Genomic DNA, 21,425 nt, shown 5'->3' with positions numbered 1-21,425 from the left:
TCACCAACAAATCCAACGATTTCAGCCCAGACACTGATCTCTGCCTTTTCCAATAAATGTAACGCAGTGGGACGGGTGGTCACCAGCACTGAACACCCTTGGAGCAGCTTGTGCTGGATTAAACTGTACACAATGTCAGAAACCTTGCACTTGATTTCAGGATCTGTGCATGTTGACCGAAGTTCTGTGTCTCTCCGACTGTCAGAAAAATCTATTTTGTCATTGAATTCATCCAGACCATCAAATATAAACAGCAATCCCTCTGGGTTCTTCGAGACCTCTCTCAGGATATTCCCAAAGTAAGGATACTGATCCAGAATCAGTTCTTTCAGGTTTATTCTGCAGTTAATGGAGTTTAAATCCCGGAATTTGAAACTGAAGACAAACTGGAATTGCTGATATATTTTCCCTGTGGCCCAGTCATAAACAATCTTTTGTACCATTGTTGTTTTCCCGATCCCCGAGACTCCGGCCACTGCTGCCGAGCTCCCAGATTTTGAGTTATTCCGTAAAAAGCTGCTCTGGAACAACTGTTACATCCGGATTGTTTTCAGTTCTACATCGGGATGTTTCTCTCTCCACTCCTCGTGGTCTCTGCTTCTTGCCAGCAGCTCATGTTCCACCAGTCTCCGATCTCGAAAAGTAGAAATGACTGTGAGCTCAGCGTATCGATCAACCAGCTGGAAAACCTGCACCTTCTCCCTCATCAGGATCGTGTTCATTCTCAGTGTTTCAGTTTGTGCCCGCAGAGTCTCCTTGTGTTTCTGTTGAACATCTTCAATGGGAACAGACAGCAGACAAACTGTTAGATGCCTCACCTCAGAACTCAGTAATTTTAGTACACAAGACTTGCTCAAAGCTATTGCATTAATTGAACTCATCAATTAATGTTCGTACAGTAAAGTAAATTCGATTAACAGTCCGGTGACTGGACAGAGAGCCCTGGTCTAGATAAACACCAGATCATCACATTTCCACATTAACTGTGCTGTGAAGGTCAGGATTTCCCTGGAAGTTTACTGACCCCGACTGTCGCGTACTGGACAACCTCTCACTGCGGTCAGAGATATCATTGTTCCTGTGGAAGAAACATTGAAAGCCCATTGTTGATGTGGCGTATGGAGTTAGAGAAACGGGTAGTTGGCATTCTGTCAAAGGAACAGGTCGGGGAATCACAGCTTCCCCTCCCCTCCCCCCGTCATTGATTCAAAACACAAAGTATCTTTGTTGATCAGCACGTGCATTGTGGGTAGGGGTTGTTGGTAGATAAAATGTGATTGTCTTGTTCAGGAGATTGCGATAGTCAGCATTTTGACACAAAACGCAGACAAATCCCCTCCCCACCTTCCATCATCACAGACGCTGCTCAGCTCACTGAGTTCCTCCAGAAAATGGTTTGACACGGCAGATCCGCAGTCTCGTGTCTCTGAAAGAGTATGTGTTGTAAATACTCAGCAGATACAAGATTGAAGATACATAAGAGTAGTGGAGAAAGAAATAATTGTTATTCCGGATCTGATGTAGCACAAGAAACTCAGATAAAGAAAACAATGAAAAACACAATAAATATAAATATATACGATACAGGAGTCACTCTGACCTCAGGTGGTTGTGACAGACAATTTTCAAACCGTGCTGGTGGTGGCTAGGTATTGTTAGTTGTGGAGGGGTGGCTTAGTTATCAGAGGTGTTGATCAGTCTTACTGCTTGAGAAAAGTAACTGATTTTGAGTCTGGTGGTCCTGCTGTGGATACTACGTAGCTTCCTCCCTCATGGTAGAGGGGCAAACAGCCCATAGGCAGGATAGGTGGGATCCTTCCTCCCTCAGGGGAGAGGGACAAACAGCCCATAGGCAGGATAGGTGGGATCCTTCCTCCCTCATGATAGAGCGGCAAACACCCCATAGGCAGGATGTGGGGATCCTTCCTGAAGCCCCTGGCCTTTTTCCGGAGTCTTTCTGTATATACGTCCCTGATGGAAGGTAGGCTGGGGGTGCCAGTGATGCGTTGGACAGTTTTGACTACCCGTTGTAGAGCCTTGCAGTCCGCCACCGTTATGCAGCATGTTGGCCTGCCCTCTGCAGCACAGCTGTAGAAGGACGGGAGTGTAGATGTGAGTACAGGTCAGACAACGTCTGTGGAAAGTGGGAAAAGGGGAGATGCTACTGGTTCGTGACTTGAAATACATGTTTGAAAGCCATGCCGATTACAGTTCGGGTGGTGAAGAACAGAGCAGATACCGATAAATTTCGGTAGCAGGTGGTTCAGGATTTCAGCTGTCACAGGACTTTCATAGAACACAGAACAGAACAGGAAGATGCCATCCGGCCTTCAACATTGGTTCCAGCATGATGCCACATTGAACTCAGATGTTAAACATTCTCCCCATTTAGATAACAGTCTTCACTATTGTTCCTTGTACCAAAATGCATTATCATACATTTCTCAACAGTGTAGCCATCTGTCACTTTTTGCCCATTCTTCTAACTTGTCTGTGACCTGATACAATCGCATTGAACTACCGATCCCTCCACCTATCTTCGTATCATCCGCAAACCCTGCCACAAAGCCATCAGTTCCATTATCCAAATCATTGACAATTAATCTTTAAAGTAGCGGTCCCAATACTAACCCTTGAGGAAAGACACCAGTCGCTGGCAGCCAAACAGAAAAAGGTTCCTTTTATTCCCACTCCCTGCCTCCTGCCTGTCATCCATTCCGCTATCCATGCCAGTAACCTTCCTGTAACGCCATCTGATTTTATCTTGTTCAGCAGCCTCTTGTATCAGACGCCTTCTGATAATCCATATAAATGACATCCACTGCATCTCCTTTGTCCACCCTACTTGTTATTTCCTTAGAAATCTCAAGCAGATTCGTCAGACAAGATTTCCCTTCACAGAAACGAGTCTGACTTCGAAATATTCTATCATTAGTTTCCAAATAACAAAAACCTCATCTTTAATAATAGACTCCAACAATTTCCCAACCACTGAGGTTAGAATAACTGGCGTAGAAGCTTCACCACCCCACTCCCCGGGCTGAAATGGCTACCATAAGAGGGCATAGTTTTAAGGTGCCTGGAAGTAGATACAGAGGAGATATCAGGTGTAAGTTTCTTTACACAGAGAATGGCGAGTGTTTGGAATAGGCTGCCGGCAACGGTGGTGGCGGCAGATACTACAGGGTGTTTTAAGAGACTTTTGGATAGGTAGATGGAGCTTATAAAGTAGAGGGCTATGTGTAGCACTAGGTAATTTCTAAAGTCAGGATATGTGCGGCACAATTTTGTGGAGCGAAGGGACTCTATTGTGCTGTAAGATTTATATGCTTCCGTCAACAGACATCCAGAAACATAGACTGTGCTATTGTCCATAAATGCTGCCTGTTCTGCTGAGTTCCTCCAGCACTGTGTGTGTGTGTAGCTCAGATTTCCAGCACCTGCAGATTTCCTCTTGTGTGTGAGCAGAATCAACATCTGGAATCGTGGAAAATACATTATAACGAGAAATTCTTTCAATTGTAACTTGCATCCAGAACGCAGCACATGATTATGGTAAAATAAAATCGATTCCCAGGTTCTGCAAAGCCTCAGTCTAATATTTGAGATGCTGTTTAAACCAAGCATTTCATCACTCACCTATCAGTTGAGTGGGTACCTGAGATAACCCTTGGGAGATGTTCATGTCTTCCTGTGGGTCGGGGCCTGTTTAAATCAAAAGACTTTCATGAAAACAGAGTTGGTAAATTAAAATTGTTATAATTCAGTACTGTATGACTTTGTGTTCAGTGCATGTCTTTAACATACCGAGCTCTTGTATTTCCTTGAGTATTTTGTCCAACTTCTGTAACTCAGTCCGCATTTTCACAAAGGATTCCCACATCGCCCTCCGGGTCTGCGAACCTTTGCCCATCACCAGACTGAGGAAGAGTCCGAAATTCTCTGTCCAGTTTCCCTTCTCTGTTAGTTCAGTGACTTTCTATAAAAGGGAAGCAGTGAATTCATTCTGTTGCACACAAAAAGACATGGAAGATATGGCAGAAACCACCTCCTCATTGTCTCAATAGCTTTCTGAACAGACACAGTTAATGCCACTTCGTCTACTTCACTACTTCATCCTCCCTCTCAATAACTGGGCTTTGTCACTCAGAGAGAAGAAAAACTGAAGGAAATTCCAAGTCAATATTGTGCCGGAATAAGGCTTTACCGACACAGCGGGAGAGGTTTTGTGATTTGTTTGCTCAATCAGTCAGATTAGCAACAGTGCATCCGTTTACCAAAGCGAGTTATGAAATATCTGTACAAAATTAAATAAATACTGCAATGATGGAAATACAAAACAAAACGACACAATGTGAAAATATTTAGCAGTTCGTCCGTTATTTAGGGAGAGGAATAAGGTTCATGTTTCAAATATTTCTTCAGTAGAGATGCCGATATTTGCCAAATTTTGAATATGTTAGAGACGTTTCTCACAATGTTATCATTTCATCCTTCAGGGTTTCATCTAAACTAAGCCATCGAATTAAAAAGTCATTTTACTGAAGGTGAATGCAAGCAAACAGACATGACCGTTATGTTGCCGCATCGACCCGTTGCTTTAATCAGTAGGACTGAACAATTCAGGAATTTGCATTTGACCTGTTAGATATTTTCTTTTGGCACAACTACTGCTGATATAAAACCCCTCACCACATATTTAGCAGCGGGGTTAGATTGTTAGTGCAGGCAGAATTTCTGTGAATGATACTTTTTTTCATCCAACGAACGGTGCTCCAAGACACATATCCGATGGGGTTGGAAATGGCAGAATGATGCGGAAACAATGCGGAGTAAATTGCAGAGTGACAACAAGAAGGGAAAGGGAGGGTAGAGCGGAAGTTAAAGAGATGTATTGTGGGATCAAATCTCACATAGATGGGAACATAACTGAATTTTCAGAAGCTGCAGTGTAGATAATTGGAACAGGCCAAATTCAGAGTTACAGGCATTCGGTAAGCTGGGGGCGAGTTCAGTCGCAGCGGCTTCTACGGGGTCAATAAAAGGTGCTACGTTATTCCTAATGATTGTAAGATCCTTCTATGCATTAAGAACCTAACGTAATGCTGGGCAACACCATCATCGAATATTTCGCTAGTGGAGAACCTCAAGGAACTGCTCAACGTGCAGTTCACAGTCTAATAGCGAGTGACTTTTCCTGGTATGCCGCAAGTTTTATTCACTAATTCATTGGGTTGAGAACAGAGGACGATGGCGGGGGAGCTGCGTGACAGCGGTCGTAGTGCGGATATGACCTTAAGCGAGGAGAGAGAAGTCGAAACTGGTTCTCAACCTCGGAACTGATGTGACACTGCCTCCAGGATGGAGTCGGTGCTGTCCCCCAGTGTTTGGCTCGGCAGAAGACAAGCTCTGCCGTGGACTGGTCTGAGGGCCTTATGCCGCGGTGTTGCCTGTTTTATAGTTACCAGCAAAGAGGCGCCTTAGCTGGTACACTCCAGTATTCACTTGACAGGGGCAAAGCTCTATTGTGGTCGACTGAAAATTTCAATGGGCTGCGGATTAAACTGCATGCAGGCATAATTAAATGGTTGTATTTCACTGATGTTTTCAGTGGGCCTTTGACAATGTACCTCACATGAGGCTTAACATGATATGAGCCCATGGTACGAAGAGTCTCATTGAGACCTGTGAAATATATAAGGAATGGAGCGAGGATGTTTCCCATATTGAGGAAGTGTAAAACCAGAGGACACAGCCACAGAATAGAGAGACTTCCATTTAGAAAAGAGATGAGAAGAAACGACTTTATCCAGTGGAAGCGAATCTGTAGACTTCGTTGGCACAGATGGCTGTGGAGACCAAGTCATTGGGGAGATTTATAGCGAAGGTTGGTAGTTTCTTGATTAGTCAGGTTGGCAAAACCTACGTGGAGGATGCAGGGGAATGGGGTGGCGAGGGATAATAAATCAGCAGAGATGGACATCAGCGATACAGAGTTACGGGACAAATGGTCTACTTCTGCTCCCAGGTCTCATGGTCTTACGATTGATGTGTAAAGACAACTGAATGTGAAGGAATGTCGATTGAGATGTTTATCACTTTGCCATCAATCTATAAAATGCAGTTCACTTCCTGAAGGCAAGAATGGGCTTCTTGATTGAGGAATTATGAATTAAAATATTGAATATTCTACAGCCAAAATACATTTAAGACCTTATGATGGAATGAAGGACGAGGATGCAAATGAAATAGATGGGCCTCGGACTTTGCTCTGAGAAATAGCTAGTGATGTACTGGGACTAGAACGGCTGATATCCAAGAAAAGGCACCAGTAGAGAAATGGAATGATTTCCCTAACATGAATAGTGGAAATAATTATGTAATAAATCAGCCTAATTTCCTGATGGTCCACTGCACTGGAAAATAATCCCTCAGTTTCACTGCTACCGGGTCTGAGAGAGTTGCGAAAGGGATTGAAAGGTTTAAGTTCCATACCAGTAAAACTGAAGTCTTCAGATTATGAATTTATAGATGAACATAGATATTTACAGATTGCTCCACTTACATGATTAATTGCATACAGCGGCAATGAATCACAACGAGAACAGAGCGACTCGCTTGTGTCATGCACTCAATTTTCTAATCCCACTGCTGGCTGGATAGAACATAAAGGAAGGTTTCCTCGTGCTGTAACTCTGAGCGAGGTGCGATGTGTTGGAGGGTAGAGTGTGTTCAATGTGGTGTTGCAGAGGGGTGGAAACCAGAGTGCCGGGCCAGATAGTGGAGAGATTATGTCGTTAAAAATCCAGACAAAGTTAGGCATCAAAAGGTTGAGCATTAGGTGAACATTGTCCTGAAGAGCCGACATCTCAATTCAATAAGTATAGAAGGAAAGGACGATGAATTCAGGGAATCGATGAATTCCGATACTTTAGCTTTTTCCATTTATTGACTGGGTCTCCCAAATTCTAAAAGGATTAAATGCGATAGAGTTTGCCAAATACGATCAGGAAAGTTTATTTTTATTAATCAGCTCACATATATCCCAATGAGAGAGTGTGCGTTACTTGATCTACTATTGGTGAAAGAGACAGGACAGATGCCAGAAATTTGTGTAGGGGAGCACTTTGCATCTAGTGACCACTCTGCCATTAGGTTCACAGTAAATATGCAAAATGATCTGCCTGGTCCGTGGTTTGCGATGCTAAGTTATTCTAAACTAGATGCAGTCTAATCTTGATGGTCTCAGAAATGATCTCGCAAGTGCCGTTTAGGACAGGCTGGTTTCTGGTACCAGATAAGTGGGTGATGTCAGAAGTGACATTTTGATAGCACAAAGCTATCAAAGCTATCATCATATACCTACTGGCGTATAATGTGAATATAACAAGTTCGGGAATCTGGGTTTTCAAGATTGGCTTTCAATCTTGGTTTTCAAGCGATATTGAGGCCCTGGTTGATAACAAATGGAGATGCATTGCAGGTGTAGGCTGGTTGGAAAACAATGGGGTGATTATGGAGTATTGAAATGCAAAAAATACTAAAAAAGAAATTGGGGAGGGGCTAAAAGGACTCAAGAGCTTGCCTTAGCATACACGATGATGGAGAATCCAAAGCGATTCTACTGATATGTCAAGAGCAAAAGGATAGCACTGGACAAAATTGAGCAAATACAAATTTCGCGTTCTGCAATATCACATTGCTAATTCGTACTTGGAGCCAAACGAGATGGGAAAGATTTTAAATGCATTTCTGCATCTGGATTTACTCGGGAGAAGGACACGGAGTCTATCCATGCAAGATAAAACATCACGAATTCCATACAGATCAGGAGGAGGTGTTTGCTGTTTGGCGGCAAATTGGTGTGGATTACTCCCCAAGGCCTGACAAGGTGGTCGCTCAGACCCTGCGGGAGGCAAGTGCAGTAATTGCTTGATACCTGTCTGAGATATTTAAATCATCCTTAGTGATAGGTTAGTTACCAGATGGTTGGAAGTTAGCCAGTGGCGTTCGTCTATTCCAGAAAGGCTCGAGAATTAAAACAGAAAATTATAGGCCAGAGAGCCTGACAACAGTAGTTGGAAAGTTATTGGAAGTTATATATAAGTATTTGGAATATAAGTATATTAGTATTTATTTATATAAGTATGTAAGTATTGGAACTCGATATATAAGTATTCGGCCACAGGTGGAGTAACTAAGGATAGTCAGCATGGATTCATGCGTGGTAGGTCGTGTCTAATGAAGCTTAGTTTTTGGTGGAAGGTGCCAGGAAAGTTGACGAAGGCATGGAGGTTCTCTAAATGGACTTTAGCAAGGCACTTGGTAAGGTCCCGAATCGGAGGTTGATCAAAAATTATCAGTTGTTGGGCATTCAATATGAGGTTGTAAATTGGATTAGACACTACCTTTGTGGGAGAAGCCAGAGAGTGGGAGCACATGTTTGCCTCACTGAATGGAGACATATATCTGGTGGAGTGTTTCAGGGGTAGGTGCTGGACTCGTAGATGATAGACATTTATATCAACTGTCTAGATGATCACATGGTTAGCTGCATCTGCAAAGTTGCGGGTCACGCAACGACTTTGGAGTGCAGTGGACAGCGAGGAAAACCATCAGAGCATTCGGTGAGATCTGGACCAGCTGGATAAAGGACAAATGGAAATTTAATACAGTTAACTGCGAGGTTTCACTTCAGTAGTGGCTAAGTCTTACACAGTGAACGGTAAGGCACAGGGCACAGAGGAGTGTGTTACCTGAAAAGTATCTGAGAATACAGGTCTATAATTAGTTGAAAGTGGCAACGTAGTTATATAGGGTCATTAAGAAAGCTTTTGGCACATTGGTCTTCATAAATCAAAGTATTGATTACAGGAGATAGGATGTTTAAGTTGCATACGACCTTGGGGATGCCTTACTTGGAGGACTGTGTGCAGTTATGATCACTTACCTACAGATAAAATAAAAACCAGAATGAAAGGTCCCTAGCTATAGGTAAGTAGGTAAGTAGCCCCACTGTCTTAGAGGCAGCTTCAGAGTGACCGAGGCTATGGGAATAAACACAGACAGAATAATCGGAGTGGGGCCCCGACAGCGCCTGGACGTGACTGGACGACCTTCCAGCGTGTTCCTGTAGCCAAGCTGGTTCCAAACGAATTGCATCGCTTTCCGTTGTCCGCAGCGAAGAGGCCAAGAGTGGGATCTTGACGACCGGAACTCTACACCTGGCTTGTACCCTGGAGAGGTCACTCCAGTGCCGCTGCTCACAGCGACACTAATGTATAGGCCCATATTGCACACACCATAGCCCTTCGAGACAGACGGATGACAACATAAGGCACAGATAAATTAAATGCATGCAAGCTTTTTGCATTGAGGTCCAGTGGCATTGCAGCTAAATATCATGGTTTAAGGGAAAACAAGGTAAGAAGTTTAAGGAGAACAGGAGCGGAAATTGATTCACTCAGTGGAGCGTGGGAGTTTGAAATAAGTTGCCAGCACAAGTGGTGCAAACAAGTTCAGTTTCAAAGTTTATAATAGCTACGGATGGGGGTAGGGAAGGCTATCGTTAGTGCTGTACTCGTACACGGATTGTAGACATAGGGACGACTGTCGATGGTTCTGCACAGGTACAAGGATGGTAGAGATAGGTAATACTGTCGGTGGAGCTGTAAGGCACACGGATTGGTGTAGGGAAGGCTCTCGATGGTGCTGTACAGTTACAAGAATGGTAGGTATAGGGAAGCCTGTCGATTGTGTTGTGTAGGTACAAGTATGGCAGATGTAGGAAAGGCAGTGTATGGTACGTACATGTACGTAGAGGGTAGGTGTTGGGAAGGCTGTCGATGGTGCTGTACGGGTACTTGGACAAGTATAGGGGAGGCTGTTGATGGTGCTGTAATGGTACATGGATCGTAGGTAGGGAAGGCTGTCCATGTTGCTATACAGGTACACGGATGGTACATGCAAGGAAGTTGTCGATGATGCGGTAGAGATACAGGATGGGTGCAGGGAAAGCTGTCGATGCTGCAGTACAGGTACACGGTTGTACGTAGGGAAGGCTGTCGAGGGTGTTATACAGGTACACAGATGGTTTAGGGAAATCTGTCGATTGGTAGAGATGGGGAAGGCTGTGATATGGTGCTGTACAGTTTCACGGATGGTAGGCATAGGGACACTCTCAATGGTGCTGTACTTGTATACGAATGGCAGGTGTAGGAAAGGGCTTCGATGATGTTGTACAGGTACACGGATGGTAGTGGTAGGGAAGATTGTTGAGGTGCTCTACTTCTCTATGTCCCCCAAGAATGTCACCCAATGAGTCATTTGCGAACTCAGATGGAGGCAACAGCTGGTATCGCGGCTGGAGTTCCGTCCCTCAGTGGCTGCAATGAAGCCAGCGAGTCAGCCGAACTTTACCGATTGCCCTGATAAGATGCGAAGATAGTTTTAAATAGACTGCCTGCTGAACAGTCCGGATGTGCAGACACTGTTGTTATGCCACATTGGTAAATACACCAGCTTTGAGAAGTCGTTCTACTGCTCCCCACCTGAATGGGCGTCGTGGCTGAGGTCTGGTCTGCTCTAGACAATTCGGAAATCAAATATTGCCATATAGAACTCCTAGAATGTGTAGGGGAATAATTTTGATCACTATTCCCCCTGATATAAGCTGTTCTGCGATAATTATCTAAATACACTCACCTCATGTTCTTCTGCATGGAAATGTCCCTCCTGTGACGACATACATCTGAGTGTTTTCACCCCTTCTTCTATTGCTTGTTCCAGCCTGTTCCTGTAGTACTTCGTCAGTTCGTACAGTCCAAATTCGTCCCACTGTGCCAGAATGGCAGAGACTCTAGACTCTGCGAATGCGAATATGAAAAGAAGAAAGCAGATACTAACCCAAATTATCACGTCTCCAACGCTCTCACCACACGCAGCAAGCCATTTTGTATCGAAACTCCCGCATTCAGCTACAAACGCGGATTATCGCCTAATCTCCAACACTGGCCTTAAAATCTACCCAACAATAATCTGGGAAATACGTTACTAAAAGGACCATATTTGCCAGAATCTGTACCCTCCCACTCCAATTACGCACCCAGTTCAATTTTGGATGAGCAATAAATGCTGAGATTGTCAATAATACTCTCTTCACAAAGATACTCTCTGTATCCAGGAGGCTACATGTCCCTTTAATCACATCCCAGAAGTACACTCTTCGTCCGTATAGCTCCATATGCCCGACTACCCATCCTGGGAACCCTAAGAACATGTACAACTTTTCCTGTAGTGGGGAAACGTTTATCCCACTACAACACATGCATCACACCCACACATTTCCCCCTTAACCAACTGACCAACCTCAAACAAGGAACCTCATTCTGCGACCACATCACCCTCGTATATCACTCACCCGCTTCTTGTTGGGGACTTGACAATTCCGTGTTCAATGAGCTTCCGAGCTGACAGGCAGTGACCCCACTTGTGCCGATTCCAGGGTCCTGATCAGTGTCTCCTACATCACTCTCTCTTAGCTGACTCTGATCTCTGTCCTCTGCGGTGGAACTGCATTCAACTGGGACATTGCTTTCAATCCGACCCTGCGTTGATGTGTTGCTTCCCGTGTCCCGATCATCTTCTGTCGATAATTTGTCTGGTAAAAATCTCTTGAATACTTTCCGTACCTGAATTTTGCAACCTGAAATAAATGATGAATTGCAGGTTATACTACCGTGATTTAGAGTTGAGCAGGATGTTTCTTTTCAAATTATTATTATTATTATTATTATTATTATTATTATTATTATTATTATTATTATTATTATTATTATTATTATTATTATTAAAACTAGAACAAGTACATCGAAGTAACAACGCTTACATTCTTACAATGCCTCAAAAAAGAAGAAATTATCTTGTATTAAAATGTTTGTGAATAAAAAATATCCTACTAAGCAAGAAAAGTGAGGAATAAAAAAAGAAACCCATTGGAGGTACAACCCCGGAGCCATGCGTCATTCAAGAAGCTTCTAAAAATGAACATCAGACCGCGGAGTTTAACAGAACTGATGGAGACTGGATGGATGCAATGGAGCCGAGACGCTGGCTGACGCTGGAGCGGGACTGTGCTGGTTATTATGAACCTTACTTCCTGCCAGATGACCATCCCGATAAACCGGTGACTGCACACATCCACTCCCAGACAAAGAATAGGATAGACAATGACTACGCGGTAGAAACATAGAAATCCTACAGCACAATACCCGCCCACAACGGGGTGCCGAATATGTTCTTACCTTAGAATTTACCTAGGGTTACCCATAGCCCTCTATATTTCGAATCTCCGTGTACCTATCAAAAAGTCTATTAAACGACCTTATCGTATTCGCCACCGCCTCCACCACCACCGCGGGCACCCCATTCCATGCACCCACCTCTCTCTGCGTAAAAGAACACTTACCCCTGACATCTTCTCTGTACCTACTTCCAAGCTGCTTAAAACTGTGGCCCTCCCATTGGCGATTTCAACACTGGGAAAAAGACTCTGGCTATCTACACGATCAAAGCCACTCTTCATCTTATACACCTCTATCAGGTCACCTCTCATCCTCCGTAGCTCCAAGTAGAAAAAGCCGAATTCACTCAACATAATCTCAAAAGGCATGCTCCCCAACCCAGGCAACATCTTTTCTGTGGTTTCCACGTCATTCCTGTTGTGAGGCGACCAGAACCGTGCACAATACTCCAAGTGGGTTCTGACTGGGGTCCTATATAGCTGCAACGCTACCCTTCCTGCTAGCCTTAATATCTTCTGGATCTCAAACATTACCTAGCTCTCTGAACCTTTTGTAAGCTTTACTTTTCTTTCCTATAATTACTTAGTTGTTTGAACCATTCGTAAGCTCTTCTTTCCTTGTTTAGATTTACAACAGCCTTTGTGCACACCGGATCCTGCACCCAAGCATCCTTTCCCTGTCTCATTGGAACGGACCTATGCAAAACCCCACGCATATATCCCTTGAAGATTGATACATTTCTGCCGTACATTTCCCTAAGAACATCTGTTCCCAATTGATGCTTCCAATTTCCTGCCTGATAGTTTCATATTTTCCAGAACTCTAAATAAACGCTTTCCTAACTTATCTGTTCCTATCCCTGTCCAATCTGTGGTAAAGGAGATAGAATTGTGATCTCTATCTCCAAAATGCTCTCCCACTGAGAGACGTGACATCTGACCAGGTTCATTTCCCAATACCAGATCACATACAGTCACTCCTCTTGTAGGCTTATCTACATAGTGTGTCAAGAAACCTTCCTGAACACACCTAACAAACTCCACCCCGTCAAAACCCTTCAATCTAGGGAGATGCCAATCAATATTTGGGAAATTAAAATCTCACACTTCAACAACCCTGTTATTATTACTCCCTTCCAGAATCTGCCTTCCTATCTGGTCCTCGATGTCCTTGTCACAATTGGGTGGTGTATAAAAAAAAACACCTGGTCGAGTTACTGAACGCTTCCTGTTCGTAACTTCCACCCACCGAGACCCCGTAGACAATACCTCCATGACGCCCACCTTTTCTGTAGCTGTGACACTTTCTGTGATCAACAGTGGCACGCCCCCACCTCTTTTGACTCCCTCCCTGTCCTTTCTGAAACATCTAAAGCCTGGTACTCGGAGTAACCATTCTTGCCCCTGAGCCATCCAAGTCTCCGTCATGGCCACAAAATCACAATTCCAAGTACTGATCCACGCTCTAAGCTCATCCGCTTTCTTCATAATACTCATTGCATTAAAATGGACAAATCTCAAACCATCGGTCTGAGCGCATTCCTTCTGTATCACCAGCTTACCCTCCTCTTCGCACTGTCTACAATCTTTCTCTATTTGTGAGCCAACCGCCTTTTCCTCCGCCTCTTCAGTTCCTTCAGTTCGATTTAAACTCTCCCTCAGCTAATATCTCCGGCTAGGTTTTTTGTCCCTCTGGGAATCGCGCAACCCGTTCTTTTTGTACAGGCCATGCCTGCACCAAAAGAGGTCCCAATGATCCAGAAATCTGAATCCCTGCTCCAAGCCCTCATACACGGATTTATCCTCCACCTCATTGAATTCCTATATTCACTGTCCTGTGGCACAGGCAGTAATCCCGAGATCACTACCTTTATGGTCCTGCTTCTCAAATTCCTTCCTAACTCCCTGTAACACACACAAAATTCTGGTGGAACGTAGCAGGCCAGACAGCATCTATAGGAAAAAGAACAGTCGACGTTTCGGGCCGAGACCCTTCATCAGGACTAACTGTAAGAAACGATAGTAAGAGATTTGAAAGTGGGAGGGGGAGGGACATATCCAAATGATAGGGGAAGACAGGAGGGGGAGGGATTAAGCTAAGAGCAGGAAAGCTGATTGGAAAAAGGGATACACAGCTGGAGAAGGGAAAGGATCATGGGACGGGTGGCCTAGGGAGAAAGACAGGGGGAGGGGAACACCAGAGGGGGATGTGAGTCTAAACTCTTCTCGCTGTTAACGTCTTCTCGCTGTTCTCACTGGCTGATGCCCTCCCGCTTGTACGTCGTAGTTGAACAAACGGCTGACCAGAGAAACTTAATGAAACAGTGTCTGGTGAAACTGGTAAATATCACTGTGACTATCTCCCACAAGCAAATATCACAAAGTTTCCAGTCACCTGTGTCACTCACAGACCAGCCATTGGATTATATACTGTCCAATCCGCTAGATCACACTGTTCGGACACGTGGGTTGTACATTGACTATTACCTTGAGACACACAGTGTCAAATCCCCTGGGTCACAGACTGGCTGTTCCCTTGTGACGCACATTGCCCGGTCCCCTGGATCACAAACTGACCATTCAATTGAGACGCTCTCTCTCCAGTGAGCTGGGAGACAGATTGACCATTAGCTCAAGGTCCATGTTGGCCAGTTCCCTAGGCCCCATGCCATCCCCTCTGATGATGATCGTCACGTAACAACTGTATAATTCATTGGCAACGTCCTGCTTAGAGAGTTTTGCTTGCAGTTCTTGTTGCTAAACTATAGGAAGGATGTCATTACGCTGGGAAGAGTGTAGTGGAGAATGACCAGTATGGTGCTGGATGAGTGTGTTGGGTTTTGTATTATATGGATTAGCTGGGACAGTTTGCCCTGCAACACGAAATCTTCAGGGATGACCTTATACATGTACATTATATAATCAGGGACGTATATAGGTTAGATTGCCGCAGTCTTTTTCACAGATTACGGGAGACAAGACTAGAGTGCATATATTTAAAAGGGTCAAAAGGTGCATTTGTTCATGTGAAGGGTGATGGGAATAAGTTGCATGGAGTGACAGGAGGCACAGGAACGCAAATAAAATCACAAAGTTGAGAAGACGTGGGCTGGAAAATATCGAGAATTAGTCTTGGAGGGAAATTTTTTGCGAAAACTGCAGTAAATTGGAGAAAGATCAGAGCCACTTATATCAGCACGAAGTAGATGGGCCGATGAGGTTGTTTCCAGGCTGTAAACTCATTTTTATTCCACCTGGAATCACAGAGATAAGCACAATCACAATGCCTGCAGGAGACAGAGGCAGTTGGACACTGATTATACCGGTTTCCCCATCAAAGCTGCTGGGAATTTAAAGTCAGGCAGCAGATCATCTCAACACGGAAATCCTAGGAAATATATAGTATCCTCAGTGGTCAGAATTATGCCACAGCACCCTCAGAAATCTGTTTCACCTTCCTCACAGAGATACCCTCATCGTGTCAACAAATTACAAATCATCAAACAGGAGGAAATCTGCAGATGCTGGAAATTCGAACAACAACACACAAAATGCTGGTGGAACACAGCAGGCCAGGCAACATCTATAGGGAGAAGCGCTGACGGCGTTTCGGGCCGAGACCCTTCGTCAGGACTAACCAATAGGAAAGATAGTAAGAGAATTGAAAGTAGTGGGGGGAGGGGGAAATGCGAAATGATAGGAGAAGACTGGAGGGGGTGGGGTGAAGCTAAGAACTGGAAAGCTGATTGGCGAAAATGATACAGAGCTGGAGAAGGGAAAGGATCATGGGACGGGAGGCCTCAGGAGAAAGAAAGGAGGGGGGGGGGGACGCACCAGAGGGAGATGGAGAACAGGCAAACAACTAAATATGTCAGGGATGGGGTAAGAAGGGGAGGAGGGGCATTAACGGAAGTTAGAGAAGTCGATGTTCATGCCATCAGGTTGGAGGCTACCCAGCCGGTATATAAGGTGTTGTTCCTCCAACCTGAGTTTGGATTCATTTTGCCAGTAGAGGAGGCCATGGATAGACATATCAGAATGGGAATGGGACGTGGAATTAAAATGTGTGGCCACTGGGAGATCCTGATTTTTCTGGCGGACCGAGCGTAGGTGTTCAGCGAAACGGTCGCCCAGTCTGCGTCGGGTCTCACCAAATTACAAATCATACTGATTTTTACATCTTCTAGTGTTTCCACCGTAATAAAGATTTGTAAAATTTACGGAGATTGACACTCACTGTTTTTCTTTCTGTTTAAAGGGTCATTATCAGTGAGGCTATTGACCTTCAGTGCTTTCCCCACGACCATTGTCAATGTTCAAAATAAATTAATTGTCAATGTACGGTCAGTAAACATATATTCACAGTATAAGTAAGACATAAAATGGAATTAATGAAAGATTAGAGATAAAAGACTGACAAGCAAACAATCTGCAATCAAAAGCTTTGTAAATGCAGTAAATAGACACACAGGTAGATAAATAAATAACGGATATGAAAATAAGAGTCGGTGATCCATTTTAGGTTGTGTTCAATGATCAGTTCAGTGTTGAAGTGGGTGAGGTTATCCACACTGTTTCAGGATCCTGATAGACAAAGGGCAACGACTGTTCCGGATCCTGTCAGTGTGAGACTGAAGGCTTCTGTACCACCTGCCCGATAGCAGAAGTGAGGAGGGTGCATGGTCTGGATGCTGGGGCTACTTGTTGATAGATTATGCTTCCTTGTGACAGCGCCCCTTGGTGAGCAGGGCACAATTGTGAGGAAGGCTTTTCTTGTGATGGTCTGAGCTATATCCACCACTTCTAGCAGGCGCTTCCGTTCCAGAGCATTGATGTTTTCACACCAGTCGGCGATGCATTCTGTCAGGATCCTCCGCACTGGGCTTCTTTAGAAGTTTGTCTAAACTTCTCACGTCACCACGGACACTCATTCTACCTTCACTTGCTCATACGCTCATTTCAGCTAGCAAGTTCGAATACACCACCAATACCTTTCATCTCCAATGATGGGAGGATCAAATGGGAAATTATTTTTTTCTGCTTCTTCCCCAAGATACTGACACATAGATCGTGGCTTAATATAGTTCAGCAACGGCATGTTAGCTAGTTTACTCTACAACAGGGAGAACGGTTCATCTTGTCTGGATTCCCCCTTATAGCTCAATAGCTTCACTCCTGGTAATATTCTCCGGATTATTTTCTGTGCCCTTTCCATCTTAATGACATCCTTCCTGTGCCCTACATACGTGTATAAACCATTCCAGTGAATCCTGAATCTTTGCTTCCCCGTGTTTTACAGCACTTTTCAAAGCCCCACTATTGACTATGCAACTCCTGCCCCGGTTTGACTTTACCAAATGAAACCATTCCTTGGTGCACTTCCCACATTCGCCTCAGTCCCCTTGTAAACTTACAATACCCCTTTTATTGTCCATTCTACCACCAATTTCGATGTCATCTGCAAATATATGAACAATGTTTATATCAAAGGTTTCAAGAAAAAGAGCAAGCAATAGACCCAGTACCCATCCACACCACAGGTCACAAGCTTCCAATCTGAATAGCACTCCATTATTAATACTCTGATTCTTTCCACTTAGCAAGTTTTGTATCCAGTTGGCTAGCTTGCCCGCAAGGAAATGAATCAACGTTATATATGGTGATGTAAGACCATACGATACTATGGCAGAATTAGGCCATTTGGCGCACTGAGTCTGATCCGCCATTTCATCATGCCTGATCCATTTTTCCTCTCAGGCCCGATCTCCTGCCTTCTCCACGTATCCCTTCATATGCCGACCAATCAAGAATCTATCAGTCTCTGCCTTGAATATACAGGAAGACCTAATCTCCACAGCTGCCCGTGGCAACAAAGTCCACAGATTCACCAATCTAAAGAAATTCCTCCTTATCTCCATTCTAAAAGGCCACCCCACTATTCTGTCTCCTCTGTTCTTAAGCATTAACACAGGATTCTCTCCACATCCTTCATCTTCTAAGTTCCGGTGAATGCACCCCCAGAACTATCAGAAGCTCTTCATATGACCCTGGCAAAGGTTTCAACGCTAACGTACCGACCTTTCTGTAGAAGCAGTGTTTGGGTTATGGTTAGAGACAATAGATGTTTTGAAATGTGAGCTGGGTGTTTTGCCCGGCGTGAGATGAAGACAGAAGTCGCTGGAGACAAGTCGATTAATCATGGAATCATTTTTCTGAACCTTCGTTTAATCCTCTCAAGTTTCAGTACATGCTTTCTCAGATGTGGCGCATAACTGCTCACAGTACTCCAAGTGAGGCCTTCACCAGTGCTTCATAAAGCCTCTTCATTACTCCCTTGCTTTCATTTTCTAATCCTTTGGAACTGTGTGCTAACATCGTATTTGGTTTCCGCACAATAGATTCAACCTGAAAATCAAACTTCAGGGAATTCTGCACAATGCCTCCCAATTCCTTTGCGCTTCACGGTTTTGTATCTTATCTCCATTTAGAAAACAGTTTACCCTTTTAGTTCTTCTGCCAAAGTGCATTACTGCACACATCCCGATATTGTGCTCCATTTCCATTTCTCTACCCATTCTCCTAATCTGACTCCAATAGCCTCTCTACTTCTTCAAAACTGCCTGCCCGTCTATCTAGCTTTGTATCGTCTGCAATTTTTGCCTCAAAGCCATCATTTTTTGTCAGTAAATTCACAGTGAACTATGAACTATCAATAAGTGCAATGATCAGGGGTGACTACATGTAGAGTCGACATTTAGCGTGTTTACCGTCACGGGCTGCAGCACAGAACACAGGTGCAGAGAGATGTTTATAAACTGTTGGTTAAACCAGTTAGAATGCAGTTTAATAATTATACTATAGGAAGAATGTACTTGTACTGGAGAAGGTGTAGACATGATTCAGCAGGGTATTGGTTGGGAAGAAAATTTCGGTTATAAGTACAAGAGATTGTTCGGATGATCACATTTTCTGTTCCAGAGTTTCGGTTCAAACTTGGATTATTTATTTCCCTCTACAGATGCTGCCTGACCTGTTGAGTTCCTCCATCTTTTTGTGTATGCTACTTTGGATTTCCAGCATCTGCAGAATCTGTTGCGTTTATCACAGGTGGATCCAGCTGATAGGCAGATGGCGTAGGGGAGAATAGGAATAGTGTCAGAGGCTAGGAGAAGATGGGTGGATTCAAAAGAGAAGGGTGACAAGGAGATCGAGGGGGAGAACTGCGGGAATTGCGACAAAGGCTGGGAGGTGCTGGGTGGATCAGGTGAGAAAGGATGACAGACTACCCGCTCGACTTTCCCTTTTGAAATGTCTTTCAACTCACTGCAATCCTACTCACCAATGACATTACAATGTCTCGATTTTGATTCCATCTTTATCTCCTGCTATTTTATATTTCCTGGGCCATTTCAGCATTGAAGCTCCTTAAACGTCTTTTGAGAAACTCACATTCACCATTTGCCCACAGCCCAGATATTCACTGGGGTATTAAAACACCGAAGTAGATGACAAATTGATCTACAATGAGCTGTCCCCTAAACGCCAGCCATTCCCAACGCTGGCAACATTTTCGGCTCGGCTACAGAAAACAAATTTCTGAAGTACGTCTCATCAGGCAAGAAAACCAGCCGGAATATGATAACTGTCCTTCGAAAACATGAAATGCTCTGTTATCACACAATCCCTGAAATGCTCAAAGCATGTAGCTCTGACCTTTATAAATGAAATTTGGAGGCATCTTCCACAACAAGACCCGTCTAGACGTGAAACAGATCCTGACTGTGCCCTGGACTGTCACATCACTCACAAAACCGCTGTCACATTCCTCTCTCTACTTCACTCACAACTACTCGATTCAGGACATCCTGCTCCTTTCACTGAGGTGAAATTTTGCACGGTGAGCAGAGCGATTGGACCATCACTGGAGTCAAGGTCCCTGCACTGCAACTCTTGGATTGTTTGATTACCACAATCAGCTTTACCAGGGGGATCAATAACACTGTTTGATATAACTTTGCTGTGCCACGTAGTGCCTGTGTGAGTTTCTTCATCTGAACAAACGCGACAGAAGTTTAATTATAAAAATCCCGGTGATCATACCTGTAGCCATTCTGATTCCGACTAACGATCGTTGATGGTCGTCTTCTTGCTTGCGCTTTGGTCCCGGTGGTGGAAAGCTCCACCTGCTGGTGACACCCTGAAATACACACAAGCATTCAATGAGTCAGAAGGAGAACGATTACTTTGTTAATGTGGTACCTCCATCCCCAGCATCAGAGCAGCAGTTGGCTTAGGGACCAAACATTTTCTGTAAGCATCAACTTCATCACCACAACTCAAAATCTGAAGTCAATATCAGATCCTGACAGTGAGAAACAACACTCTGTATAGATCAGTTCACATTATCATTAAACTTTACACTCTTCCCAGCATCATCTCTCCATCTGATCCCTGACGCAGGCATGTTCTGATTCACGTGAGCCTCACTCAACACAGTAATATTCCAAAATACGTTATTTTTAAATGCTTTTTCAGGACAGATAATGGCATATGAATGGTCATGGTTCAGTCCTGGAAAAACATAAGACGTACAAGCAGAATTTGGTGATTTGGTCCATCGAGTCTGCTGTACCATTCAATCATGGCTTATTTTACCCCCAAAACCAAATTCCTGCCTTCCTCCTGACACTCTGGAGCTATTAGCAAGGAATAATATTTTAATTTCTGCCACGTATATGCCCAAATGACAACTTCAAACTAACCTCTGCAGCAACAAATTCCACAGATCGTGGCGACACATGACAAAATAGGCTGCGGCCGCTATAGTTTCCTCAAGGGAAAATCTTAGCTGACTAATCTCTTAGAATTTATCAAAGAAATAACAAGCAGGAGAGACAAAGGGGAATTAGTTGATGCTGTGCACTTGGATTTTCAGAAATCTTTTGACAAGCTGACAACGAAGCTGATTAACAAGTCACGAGCCAGCACACTGTATTCCAGGACATAGTCTAACGTGGATAAAGTAGTGGCTAAAGAAAAGGAATTTCAGGCTGTATATTGTATAAATTTCTCTGACATTAAATGTTGCTATTGGAACCTATTGACTGGTAGAAATCAAAGATTT

The 21,425-nt window shown here is 44.0% G+C and overlaps 1 long non-coding RNA gene across 1 annotated transcript; it reads right to left on the bottom strand.

Moving 5' to 3' along the window:
* Positions 1-692: 692 nt before the first annotated feature.
* On the bottom strand, positions 693-3,920 carry LOC140721555 (uncharacterized). Its single transcript, XR_012097399.1, has 3 exons — positions 3,808-3,920; positions 3,640-3,705; positions 693-775 (listed from the first exon to the last, which is right to left on the bottom strand). It is a non-coding gene; the product is annotated as an uncharacterized lncRNA (long non-coding RNA).
* Between the last annotated feature and the right edge of the window lie 17,505 nt (positions 3,921-21,425).

The sequence above is a fragment of the Hemitrygon akajei genome, unplaced genomic scaffold (genome assembly GCF_048418815.1).
Source record: "Hemitrygon akajei unplaced genomic scaffold, sHemAka1.3 Scf000057, whole genome shotgun sequence".
Lineage (NCBI taxonomy): Eukaryota > Metazoa > Chordata > Chondrichthyes > Myliobatiformes > Dasyatidae > Hemitrygon > Hemitrygon akajei.
Note: the sequence above shows the minus strand (reverse complement) of the source record. Positions and strands in the feature narration are given on the sequence as shown.